This window comes from Fundulus heteroclitus, chromosome 20, assembly GCF_011125445.2.
Source record: "Fundulus heteroclitus isolate FHET01 chromosome 20, MU-UCD_Fhet_4.1, whole genome shotgun sequence".
NCBI lineage: Eukaryota > Metazoa > Chordata > Actinopteri > Cyprinodontiformes > Fundulidae > Fundulus > Fundulus heteroclitus.
In genome coordinates, this window is record NC_046380.1 from 16,251,050 (window position 1) to 16,263,546 (window position 12,497).

Below are 12,497 nucleotides of genomic sequence, written 5' to 3' on the forward strand. Positions count from 1 at the left end.
TTAATATTGTTACATTTGGAGAAGAAGTATTCTGTTTTTATGCTCCCCTAATCTGGAACAAACTCCCAGAAAAGCTCAAAATTGCTGAAAGCTTTCAAATCAAGAGTTGCCTGACTGTTCTGCCTAAACTATTATCTCAAATGTCATTAATTTCAGTTTGTAGTTCAGTTTTTTTTTTACTAGTCTTCATTATGCCACTGCAATGTGCTTTTTTTCATATGTTTTCCTCATGTAAAGCACTTGAATGGTCTTGTTGCTGACATCCTATATCCTACAAATAAACTTGTATTGCTTGGATTACCTTGTCTTGCCTTACCTTTGGAGAAAAAACAGGAGGGTGTTTGCAAGCCTAGGAACACCATCCCAACTGTGAAGTAGTTGTTTTACCTCAAGAAGGACTGGTGCACTTCACAAAACAGGTGGCATCACGATGAAAGATAATTTCAGATCTGACCTAAAACAGGAATAGCTTAGTTTGATTTGATGTAACAGTAAAGTAAAAGTTTGTCTCTTACTATACCGGATATGTAAATAGCAGTTTTAAGCTTTAGATACATTTCTTGTTTTCGTTTCTTTGCTTTCCCGTGTTGTTGACCCTCTTTTCTTTCAAGCTTATCAATGTGATAATCAATTTGTCCTTCCATCTGTCAATCTTGATTCTTCTATCCAGTCAGTGAAAAGCTTTGTCAAGTAATAAACAGCCTCTCCATGCTATGCAGCCCTTTTCACACACGCACGCACACCTCTACAGATCCTCATGCCCACCCCTGCTGGCTGCCGACATGGTACAGGCTGTGCATTGAGACAGCCCCAGCTGAGGCAGTAGCAGTGAGAGTGCAGCTTAGCTTGTCTCCACACACACACGCACACCTACACTCATTCACACACACACACACTCATACACATACAGCACGCTGTTGTGGTGGCCGGTGCCCCACCGCATGTGCCATTGCAACATAATTTGAAGGTGGGAGGATTTTCACATCACAGTGCCGGTGGTGGTAACCTTTCTGCTGTGTGAGTATGCCCATTCTTTGTGTAAAATCTCAATCAGCAGCTTGCGTGTGTCGGCTGGTGTCATTTGTTACTGTTGATTCTGCTGGCATATATCACCTGGTTGTCGGGCGAATCTGAACTGTACAGATTGTTCCCTCTGTTTGTGTGATGGTAGGTAGAACATGGATAACAGCATAGTCAGGTAAATACACCTTACATGGTGGAGGAGCAGGTGATATGTGGCCAACGCAGTGGAGAGATGAGAAATCCTGTTGAGCAACATTGTTTGATCTGTGTGCCTGACCTGTCTGCATATGCATGACGCACTGTACTTTGGAGGAGCAGCTAAGAGTATAACACCTTTTGTACTTAAGGATGAACCTACTTTTTTATTTGTGAAAAAATCAAATACCCTTGTCCTTTGATTCCTCTAGATAGAGATGTTTTATTCAGGCCATCTGTTGGCAGCATGAAGGGTGCAGTCTCTGCTCTCTGTCACACTTACTGACTGGTTCTGGCACCGCTGCAGGTTTCACTGCTGTAGCTTATCATGTATGTTTATTGTCTTCCCAACATTAATCTGGCATGGTGACTGAATAGATTGGGAACATTATCACCTCTCCTTCCTGATGTGTTTGCTGTCCACTTTTCTTGTCTGGCTCTGTGGCTAATGGACAGGTCATGTCATTGGATGGTTCGCTGTTTTCGTGTTTTAATTGATGGATTTACTCATGGTCATGGTAAATAAATAGATAAAGGTGTTTTGCTAGTTGTTTAATTTATATCATAGGATGATAGATAATTAGTCACTTTGTGCAATGTACCGAAACAAAAATAGACATTTAGAATATAGTAGAGTTGGTCGGTCCCTACCAAGTTGTTTGCGTGTTCATTCAGAGAGTCAAGTGGTAAGTCATCCCGCCACACTCTTAGACTAACTGTCAGAAGAAATTTATTGCCTATTGAGATTAGAGACGTGTGACCTCCAACATCAGCTCCTCTGCACCACTACAGCAGGATGGCTCAGAAGCGGTGTCATTTACTTTTTTTCCCCACACCTTTTTGTTGATCTTTTCTAGGCCTTTTCTTCTGTTCCTTTATTAAGCCGACAAATCATTAAAGGGATACAATTAAATAAAAATATAAACTCTTTGGCACAAATAATAAAATTTAGATCAAAAATAAATATCTTAATAGAAGACAAGGTAGATTGTGTATTGGCTCTCTAAAGATTTTATTGTTCTCTGGGACTGTTTGTCCTTGAGAAGATAAAATTATGTCATTATCTAGAATTACTGTTCAGTATGAACAAACCATATATATTTACGTTGATAAATACAGCATAGTTAACTTTATCCTTAACCGAGCTCTTCTGTCATTTTGAATAAAAGGCTTTCATTCCCCTTGTGAACACACACAGTGTTTTATTATATTTGTTTCCTATATTATATTTGATTTAGCTGTTTCTATGATAAACAGACGTTTGATAGCACGTACCGTGGAAAGACAAAATCTGCATTATTTTTTGCTGTGTCATCATTACCTCTGTGCAGCGGATTGACAGACAATACTTTTATTAAAGAAATAAATATTTACTCGGCTAGTTAGATCATGGACAATTATTGGAAGTTTTTGTCTTCTCATTTTATTCCTGTTTGAAGTGAATGGTATGGAATGATGGATGACTGTAACATTAAAGTATAAGGTTTGCTTTTGTAAGCTGGTGAATCAGGAAGAAATGCAGGACATTTACAAATATAAAGCTAACTAGTTGATCTCATGTATTTCTAGACCACAAGTCTGGGTGTCCATGGTCTTGAACAAATGCTTCAGATTGGTTCAGTGATCTGTGAATGTCTGCTTGACAGAGAAATCTGCTCTCTCCTTACAAAGTTCTTAAACATTGTTCATTGGCAAAATATGACTTCTAATGTATCCCTTGATTGGGGAAGCAACTAGTAATTTATGTTTTATTTCATATTTATTAAATATATACAATAAATGAATATTGTTTCTCTTGTCTTGTTTGACAAAGTAGTATTTTCCTGGTCAAGTAGGAGATTAAGTAGCAGTTGTGATAAGAGCAGCATCTGGCATCTGGGTGAGTTGCCTTAAGGCTGGTTCACACGGCAGGATTTTTAGCCCATTTTTCGCCCCGATTTCCCCTTCCGAGAGGCGGCGATTGTCGACGTGTCTCTTAAAATAATCTTAAGAGAATATCCTGCCGTGTGTGGTGTGTTAAGAGTGATCGGGTCCGCTTGGTGGAACGTCGGGACCGCTCCAACGTCAAATCGGGAATATTCAACATGTTGGATTGTCTTGCCCTGATATCCTACCATTTGTGGTGTGCCCCGAAAACAAATGGGGATCAAAGCCTGTTGAATGTGACGAGTAGCCAATCAGAAGGCGGGGTGAGGGATTCCCCGAGATAGAAGACCCCAACTCCCCCGCATTTCACAATGCAGCAAGCGTAGAATCACCGGTCGCATTGCCTCCTCTCCTTTAAGCGACGTCTTTTCTTTTTGTTAAGTTTTTTTTCTCTGTTAAAGTAAGTCCACAGACTGTCGCCATTATTCTTCCTGGTCGTCCATGTTTATTTACTCTGAACTCAGGTTTGATCTTGAGAGGATTCGCAAGATTTTCCCGTCTGACATCTTCAATTAGTACTTTGAGGTTTTGTTTATATATGGACCACAGCCTTAGGATACAGGTTTCACAACAGACTAGGGCTGCATGACTTTAGGAAAGCAAATAATGGCAAATTACTGTAGTTGTTGAAATGTGATGACAATATTGATTGTGATTAACTCCCCCTTTCCTCTTCTTCCTTTCCATAATCACAATTTCCGCATTGCCTTCTGTAAGCTTAATGATTTTATTAGCTGAAATCCATATTGAGTTTGTGCATCAAGAGCAGTGAAAGTCCATCTAACTGGTCAAATATATAATTTGCATTGTGTGTTATCACGTCCCGCTGAAATCAAAGATATTAGGAACTGGTCAAAATCAAAAGCAACAGTCTTTTGTTTCTGGGTATATATGCTATGTGCATACTTGTAGATGTAGATAATCCATCCTGTTTTCCATGGGACAAAGATTAACAGCAATAAGCAGTTGTTAGTTGTCTCTTTCAGTTCAGGTCTATGCAGCGCCTGGCTAAAGGTGCGTTCACACAAACGCGAACCAGATGTTTAGAGATGATTTACATCTTATCCCTATATGAAAAAAGCAATATGAACGGCACAATTTGGTGAAAGGGAAATTTTGTTCGAGTTCAAAAATCAGAACTTATCTGTCAATTCACGTCACATCAAAAGCACAGACTGTTACTTAAGTACAAATTTTTTTTATGTGTTACATATTTAGACAGGACAATTTAGCCTATGCAGCGCCTATTGTGCAATGATGGATTTATCCACCGGAAAGACTGTAGCTGTCCCGCAGGGAGGTCCGTGCCCCGAGCTGGGGGGTGATGTGTCCCCTTATGCAGGGCAGCAGCATTGTTTGGCTTTCCACATTACATACATCATGTGACTCGGGCACCGCTTCTACCAATCCGTTCACCACAACAGATCGGTAGAAGCGGGCGCTGTACCGATCCGTTGTGGTGAAGAGAGAGCTGAGCCAAAAGGCGAAGCTCTCGATTTACCGGTCGATCTACGTTCCTACCCTCATCTATGGTCACGAGCTTTGGGTCATGACGGAAAGAACGAGATCCTGAATACAAGCGGCTGAAATGAGTTTTCTCCGTAGGGTGTCTGGGCTCTCCCTTAGAGATAGGGTGAGGAGCTCAGTCATCCGGGGAGGACTCAGAGTAGAGCCGCTGCTCCTCCACGTCGAGAGGAGCCAGTTGAGGTGGCTCGGGCATCTGGTCAGGATGCCTCCTGGACCCCTCCCTGGTGAGGTGTTCCGGGCACGTCCCACCGGGAGGAGGCCCAGGGGAAGATCCAGGACACGCTGGAGGGACTATGTCTCCCGGCTGGCCTGGGAACGCCTTGGGATTCCTCCTGAGGAGCTGGCCCAAGTGGCCGGGGAGAGGGACGTCTGGGCCTCCCTACTGAAGCTGATGCCCCCGCGACCCGACCCCGGATAAGCGGAAGAAGACGGACGGACGGACGGATGTGACTCGCTCCGTAAAATTCACCTCCTCTGTAAAATCTATCTTTATGAGTTCTGTGAGTTGATATTTGGTGTCCCAGAAGAAGATCTTTGTCCCAGGGAAGATGTGTCCCTCTACGTTGGGCAGCAGCTCTTCAAGTCCTGCTGGAAGCGATCCTCCTCCACAAACTGCTACAAGGGGTGGTCAGGGAATAGACCCCTTGCAACCACGTGACCCAGAACCCCTTGCGTGGCGGCCATATTGGTTGGCAGCCACCCTTACCAACATGCAATCCAAGCCTTATGTGGATGAGTTACAGCCTTCTGATAAGGCATTTTACTATGCTAAATGTACAAGGATCGGTAATGCGGACCCTTTGGCTCTTCCTGATATGGATTTTTCTAGCAATCCCGATGATTGGCCATTTGCTATGCGGATCTCGTGAACTACCTTGTGTTGTCACCCACCCCAACGTACAGTGGTGATCAGATGAAGGCGTACAAGAGTTTGGAAGCGCAAAAACAGTTCACTGCCGGATGGATACGTGAACTGTCTACTACCTGAATGATGTAGCAGTTGTCCGTGGAAGGGTGAGTTTAATATTGTTCGGTCGGCCGTCGTGAGGTTTTCGTGAGCACATCCTGCTGTTCAAGCAGAGCTACGAGGGGGCGACCTCCGCTCTTCTCCGTCCCCGGCCCGGGACCCGCGGGGCCCGAACGTCGGTCGGCTCGCGGAGGGGTTGGGAAGGGCAAGCGCTCCGGTCCGCGCGACGCGCTGGCCGCCTGTTTCGGCACGCCTCCGCTCGCGGGGTGGGCCGGGCGACCTGCCGTGCCGCGCGCCCGCCGGTGCGGTGGGTGAGCTGGGCTCGACCCCCTCCTCTGGGTCCCTGTCACCCACCGTCGCTCGCCTGCCTCTGCCACCACAGCGAGCGGTCCCAGAGGGGGCACGACGTACAGTGTGTACAGTCCGGTCGCGTCCGAGCGTCGCGTCGCACAGATCGTGAGCGGTGAACTTTTTAAACCCCGCGGTTCCGTTGTTAGCACACTGCCAGTCTATTATGGTAGGCAACCTATAGAACGCCTTTTTGTCCCTCCCAGCACGATTCCCGCAACCAACAATGCAACAGGTTTACACCATATTGAACAATCGCTCCGCCGGCCATGCGAGTAATGAGGTAACTGGGCCAGTGCAGTGGTGGGCTGTCACGCTAGCGTGCCCACCAAGATGGAGGCGCGCATCCCCGATCACGTGACTGTGACGTCAGATGCAAGGGGTCTATTAATTTTCTTAATAATTTTCTTCCATATTGAATTATTTTATATATTACATATATAATTGAATTTTTTTACCACTGCATTGTGCCAAAAAACATACTTTTCCTGGAACAAGAGGCCAATGTGAACTTGTGCACAGCCATTACATGAAAGCAAGACTATGTTTTATAATTTTATTTGGCTGGTATTTGGCTGAGATTGTCATGGCTAGGGAAACAAAAATACAAAGGTGTCATTTTTTCACAGTATTAGCACAACAATAAAAGATAAAATGCTAATTATGATATAATTTGCCCCAGGAGCCACAGCTTGACCAAAAAGGCTCATCCTGAATGGCAATAGAGGTCAAGAAATATATAGAAATGCCATAAAACACATTCAGATTAAAACATGGCCCCACTTTTTCCAACTGCTTTCATCCTCAATCAACTTGCCTTATTTTTTAAAAAGATTGTTAAAAATCATGTAAGATTTAAATCTTTGTAACAGCTCACTTTTTATGTTTTATGATTGAGTCCAGAGTTGTCAAGATTATTCACAGTTATTACTCAGGTAGAAGTATAGATAGTAGGGTTTAAAAATACTTTTGTAGAAATGAAAGTATCAACTCAAACCTTTTACTCAAGTAAAAGTATAAAAGTACCGGTTTCAAAACTAAATCAAATTAGTTTATTTATATAACGGCAGTTTGCAACAGATATCATCATTTTACATTTTTATGTGAACTTGTTTATTTTTGCAATATTTGTCTCAAAATTGTCTTTGCACTACCCTCTTAGGGTTGAACAGTGGCTATTGCAGTTTAATTTTCCTATCGTTTCAAATGGAACATGCTTTTGTCGCTGGTACATGCTTTCATTACCAGAGGCCAGTGTTCAATTATAAAAGCATCTCAGTCAGTCACACGCCCCCGCCTTGCAGTGAGTCAGACTCAGGAGTTGGAATCACGAGCATTGAGACCATTGGTCGATAGTGTTTAGCGTTTGTTACTGCTTTAAACGTAAGCCGTTAGTTGTCTGAAAATGTAAGGAGTAGAAGTAAAAAGTAGACAAAAAGTAAGAATTACTCCAGTAAAGTATAGATTAGCAAAATTTCTTAAGTACGTAGCAAAGTATTTGTACTTCATTACTTGACACTTCTGATTGAGACAGTTCAGACTTATGCAGAAGGCCCGTTTACGCTACACTTTTTTAACTGAGCCGAGACCAGTCCGAGCTCGGTAACCGAGATAACTCTTGTGTGTAAATGGTCAGCAGACTGAACTGAACCGCGCTAGACATAACCGGACCACGCTAACTGCAGACCAGTTCCTGAGTAGGTCTCAGACTGTTTTTTTTAATCCCGGTTATCTGATAACGAAGAGCGCATGAGCAGACCGCGTCATCCCCTTACAGTCAGCTGACTGTCCGCGGTTTTTCCGGCGTGTCTGGCTGCACGTCCCGATTCACACTCCATTCAGACAAATTTCAGACAGTCATAAAAATACTAGCTTCCTTACCGTGCCACACGATTTCCAGAGATGATTCTGCTTAGCAGTGTAATGAACCTCAGTGTCTGTCGTTGTTTCCTGCGTCTGTAAATCCTTATTAGACGTTTGTTTGTCTTAGCCACGTCCCAAAAGCCGACTCTGTCTAACCATAACATCCTGAATGTTACGGGCGGCGCCATTTTGATTTACTCGGGCCGCATTCTATCCCAGAGAGCAGCAGTACCGCAGATCGTCACTAGGAGGCGAGGAGTAACCAAGGAACTGGGATAGTGTGGTGTGTAAACGGTCGTCTCGGTTAACTGATCCAAGCTCAGACTGGTCTCGGCTCGGTTAAAAAAGTGTAGTGTAAACGGGCCTATCAGGTGCTTGTGCCAAAAGAGCAGCAAAGTGTTTGTACCTAATGGATCAATATTTAGGTTTGACTCCTCATTCCTTAAAAATGACCACTTCCGGAACTGTGGGTTCTTAAAGCTTCTTCTTCCAAGTTGGAGTGGGCGATATATTGAATATACTCGCGCTATCACAAGTTTTCGCACATACGATGAGCAGATCTGGGCCTTGCCTGGATCTGCTCTGGCATAGCTGGCTGCTGGTAGAGCCTGCGGGTTTGTTGCTGCAGCTCCCGGGGGACTCCAGCACTGTGGCTGCTGGGGGGTTTCCCTGGACTCCCCTACGCTCTTCCCGAGGATGAGGGAGGCAGCTATCTCTATGTTGGTCCCTCTTGGGCTCCATTGCTCTGGGGGCCCTTTTGTGCCTCTGGGTTTCTGGTCTCCCCGTTGTCTGCCTCGGTGCTTTGGGGGGCAAGTCTTTTGTACCTCACAACCACTATTGAGCATTTTTCTTATGGAAAAACTATACAAGCACACTCTCACAAACACCTACAGGTGCTTGGATCCAGGTGCTTACAGATTCATGTCTATACAGATAAACCCTATAATTAGCTTTGGCTGTCATTATATACATCTTGTATTAAATAATACTATGTGTTTTTCAGTGAAGGCGTCGGTTGTTTGTAGCTGTGATACATTTTTGGTTGCTTTTGCTGTTCTTTATATGTCTGTCTCTGCAGGTATAGAAGCAGACTTCGAGGATGTTATATCGTACTCCCTTTTCTTCTTTTTCCTTTTAACGTTTTGCTTCATCTTTTTCTTTTCCTTTCTTTCTCTTTTACCTTTCCGTTTCTGTGTACATTGAACTTGAATAAATCTCAAAATAATATCTAATAAAGTGTTTTGCATATATATTAAGCGGAGCTCTATAGCAAAAGCAGTAATACTCCACTTACGAAAGTAAATCTGTTAGGCTCTCTTTGGCGCTAAGACAGCAATTCTTAATGCTACACTGCCAGACAGGATATGTTAAAAAAACTAAAAAAATCTAGCGACTTTTTATGTTTTATTGGCAAACTTATGTAAGAGCACCAATTGTTCTGCTGTTAACTTTCTTGAGGCAGCAGTGATGTTGCTGTGAGCCCTCCCTACTTCCCTTAGCGGAGTCTCACTGGCAGACAGCTGCTGCCTTGTCCTGAAACCTACCTCCAGTCAGAGCAAAAAGAGTAGAGAGAAGATCAACCACGCTGCAAATAAATCATGCATGCGCAAAGCTGTCTGTGATCCCGCCCTGAATTACAAAGCAATAAATAAATATATTATATAATTAGACCAATCCTGTCCTCCCCTGCCTCGGCAGTGCTGGCTTTGGGCATTGCTGAGTTAGTGCCTTGATGTGTTGCAACAATGAACATACAGTTACTAGTTACAGTGCAATAGAGTTCACAGAGACCATGTATGTATGGAGGGTGTAGCAGTTTAGCGTAAGGAGCGCACCTGGGTTCTGTAGCATGCGTGAAGCTAATAACAGCTAGCGCATTAGCTTATGGAGGTTTTCTTTCAGACGGGAACTTTACTTAACGTTTTATGTTGCTGTCAAATATCGAGCATTTCAAGTAAACAATAAATGGTTAGCCTGGTGGGGGGCCGAGTAAAGCATGGCAGCCCACCAGGCTTATAATATGGTGTTAATAAATGGGGCTATTATAGCATCTGTTTGCAGGGAAACAGGGATAAGTATTATTACATGTGTGGTAAACTGTTTCTATTTCTCAAACGATAAATTGATGAGACATTTGTTATTAGGTAATGATATAGCAAAAAGCAAGCTGGTTCTTTTATAAAATTTGTTAAATACTGGCTTTAGCACCAGTACCTGTTAAGACCTTGATATTTTTTGGTGGAAAAGCCCTATTTGTTCCTTCTTTTCTGTCCACCAAATTGACTAATCAATCAGGCAGTCAACGTTTTACTATATAGTGCTTTACAAAGCTCGAAGCATAAACAAAGTGCTTTACTGCAAAAATAACACAACTAAAGAAAAACACCCACACACGAAAAGAATAAAATAAAAGCATATCAAATGTACTAAAAACATGTGCGAACATGGAAGACACATAAATGATACATAAGCTGTGTCAGCGCACCACAATGCTGCTGAGTATTAAAAGCACATTAGTCACCTTTTGAAAATCTTCATCAGATCTCACACTTGTGCTTTATCTTTCTTCTAAAGCAGAGCAAGCCTTGCCACTGGGTAGGCTGCTATGTCACATACATCAGAGGCCTTTCACCCTGTAAGCAGAAGCATAAATGTTTTTCTGAACCTTTGACTGATCTGTCAACTTTTTTCTTTTCTGTTTCGGGGAACTGCGACATAAAATAAACATTTCCTTATTAGTCTTCACGCTGCACTTAGTTAACATGACAGCTTGTTTAAATGCAATTAGGTAGCACTGGTTGTGGCTGAGAGAAGATTCTCCATGTGGTTGTTATGTAACAGCTTACCTCAGTTAACATCTTTCTCTTTTTTCAGTACTGTACTGCATTGCAGCTGCTATCTAACCTACTACGTATCAGGGAATTCCCTTAATATGGTGCAACTGTTTCTGCTCCTTACCATTGTTTGATTTCTTTACACATTTCAATATTTTCGGGCTGGTACTGCAAGTATAATGCTGATTATACAATTCTTATATAACATTCCCAGAGGCCGTTCACATTTTTTGATTTCTCCTTCACTTACTTGAGCACAACATAATACACTTTTTACACATGTAAAATGTAGCAGATTTGTTTTTATGTTTGCCTATGAAACTGTGACAAATAATCATGCATACAAAAAATATGTTTATGTTTGTTTATTAATTAATGAGGTGTAACCTAGCAATTCTGTTACCTTGGTTTAATATATATGTAATATATAATAAAAAGCTTTACACAAAATTATACATGGAGAGCTGATGACAGTAAGATAATGATTTAGTTCCATATGATGCTATAAGTTCTGATTTTACATCAGTTGTGTAATAGGTTGCAATCTAAATGTAAAATTTACCACTCTTCCACTGTTTCTAGATTGACGTTGCCTAGAAAATTTTCATGTTATAACCACAAGCTTCTGAGCATTTATTGAATATCAAAATTACATAAAAAGTTAGATAAGCTTGCAGCTGTGCAGACAAATCTGCATTGTTCATTGTCACAGGTAGAGGGGGCTGTATACCTATATCTGTGATATTGTAGGCACAGTTTATTCCTGAGCCCTCTCTCACTGTGTTCAAGGACATTAAGAGAGAGATACAGGGAGAATGTTCAAGACTGTGTGAGGCTTTTTTAGCACAGCAAACTGTTAAGCAATGGATTACATTACGTTAGTTAAGTACATTGACATTAAAGAAAGGAGAAGCATTGCAGTACAGACACAGATCTTCCCCATTGGACTGAAATGGAAACTGATTAATTAAAATTCCTTCCTCTATACTTATATACCCCTAAAAACTTCATAAACAACTCAAAAATCTCATAGTAAACCATATCATAAATATTTGGTTTAAAAAAATTATTTAAAACAGACTTATCTCAAGACATTGGAAGGAATGTTGCAATGACAAATAGAGATTATTATTATTGTTATTAATTATTATTAGGACTGAAAAAAGTCCAAAATCTTTACTTGACAGACTCTGATATAATGATGTCCGTTGAAGAACTACAATTCAAATTTAGACTTAGGAAAAAAAAAAAAGGGAACAAGTGTTTCCAGTTGAGAAGATTTATTTAAAGGAATCAAAATACTTTGTGAGAAAAAACTTAAATCATTACCGGATTATATGGTGACAAAATACAGTTTGAGTAAGGTGAAAAACTATAAGCTTTATAGTTTGTTGATATCCAAATCATCTGACAGTTCCGTATTTAATTTAATGGCTTGGAATGAGGATCTGCAGAGTGAAATCTACGACTATGACTGGGAAAAATCTTGTGCTGAGGGGCTCACGCTAAGACTATAAACGTTTGATTAAAATTAATACAAAACAAATGGTTGATAAGGGTGAATGTGACATAAATGGAACTAAACAGATGTGGCAAAAATATTCTGAAGATATGTACAAAATGTACTGAAAGCAAAGGGTGAATGTGTTAGTTTGTGTGTATGTATGTGTATGACATATTACTGTTTACGAAGCACAATCCATTGTTAAATAAATAACCAATGCAGGTTTGATTGATTGTTTGTTCCTTTTCTCATCACTTTTGTCTGGTACTAATTTAGTAAATACTATGTGTAATATATATATATATATATA

At 41.4% G+C, this 12,497-nt stretch overlaps 1 protein-coding gene across 5 annotated transcripts in view; it reads left to right on the forward strand.

Annotated features, from left to right (window-relative positions):
- The window catches only part of atp2b2 (ATPase plasma membrane Ca2+ transporting 2), a 164,067-nt gene that overhangs the window by 51,740 nt on the left and 99,830 nt on the right, over positions 1–12,497 (forward strand). The window contains exon 1 of one of the 5 annotated variants that reach the window (XM_012869298.3): positions 835–1,017. The exons of the other annotated variants lie outside the window; for them this stretch is intronic. The gene's annotated coding sequence lies outside the window, so the exon portion shown is untranslated. Of the gene's footprint in view, positions 1–834; positions 1,018–12,497 lie in introns of those variants that run through there. 5 annotated transcript variants of the gene reach the window in all.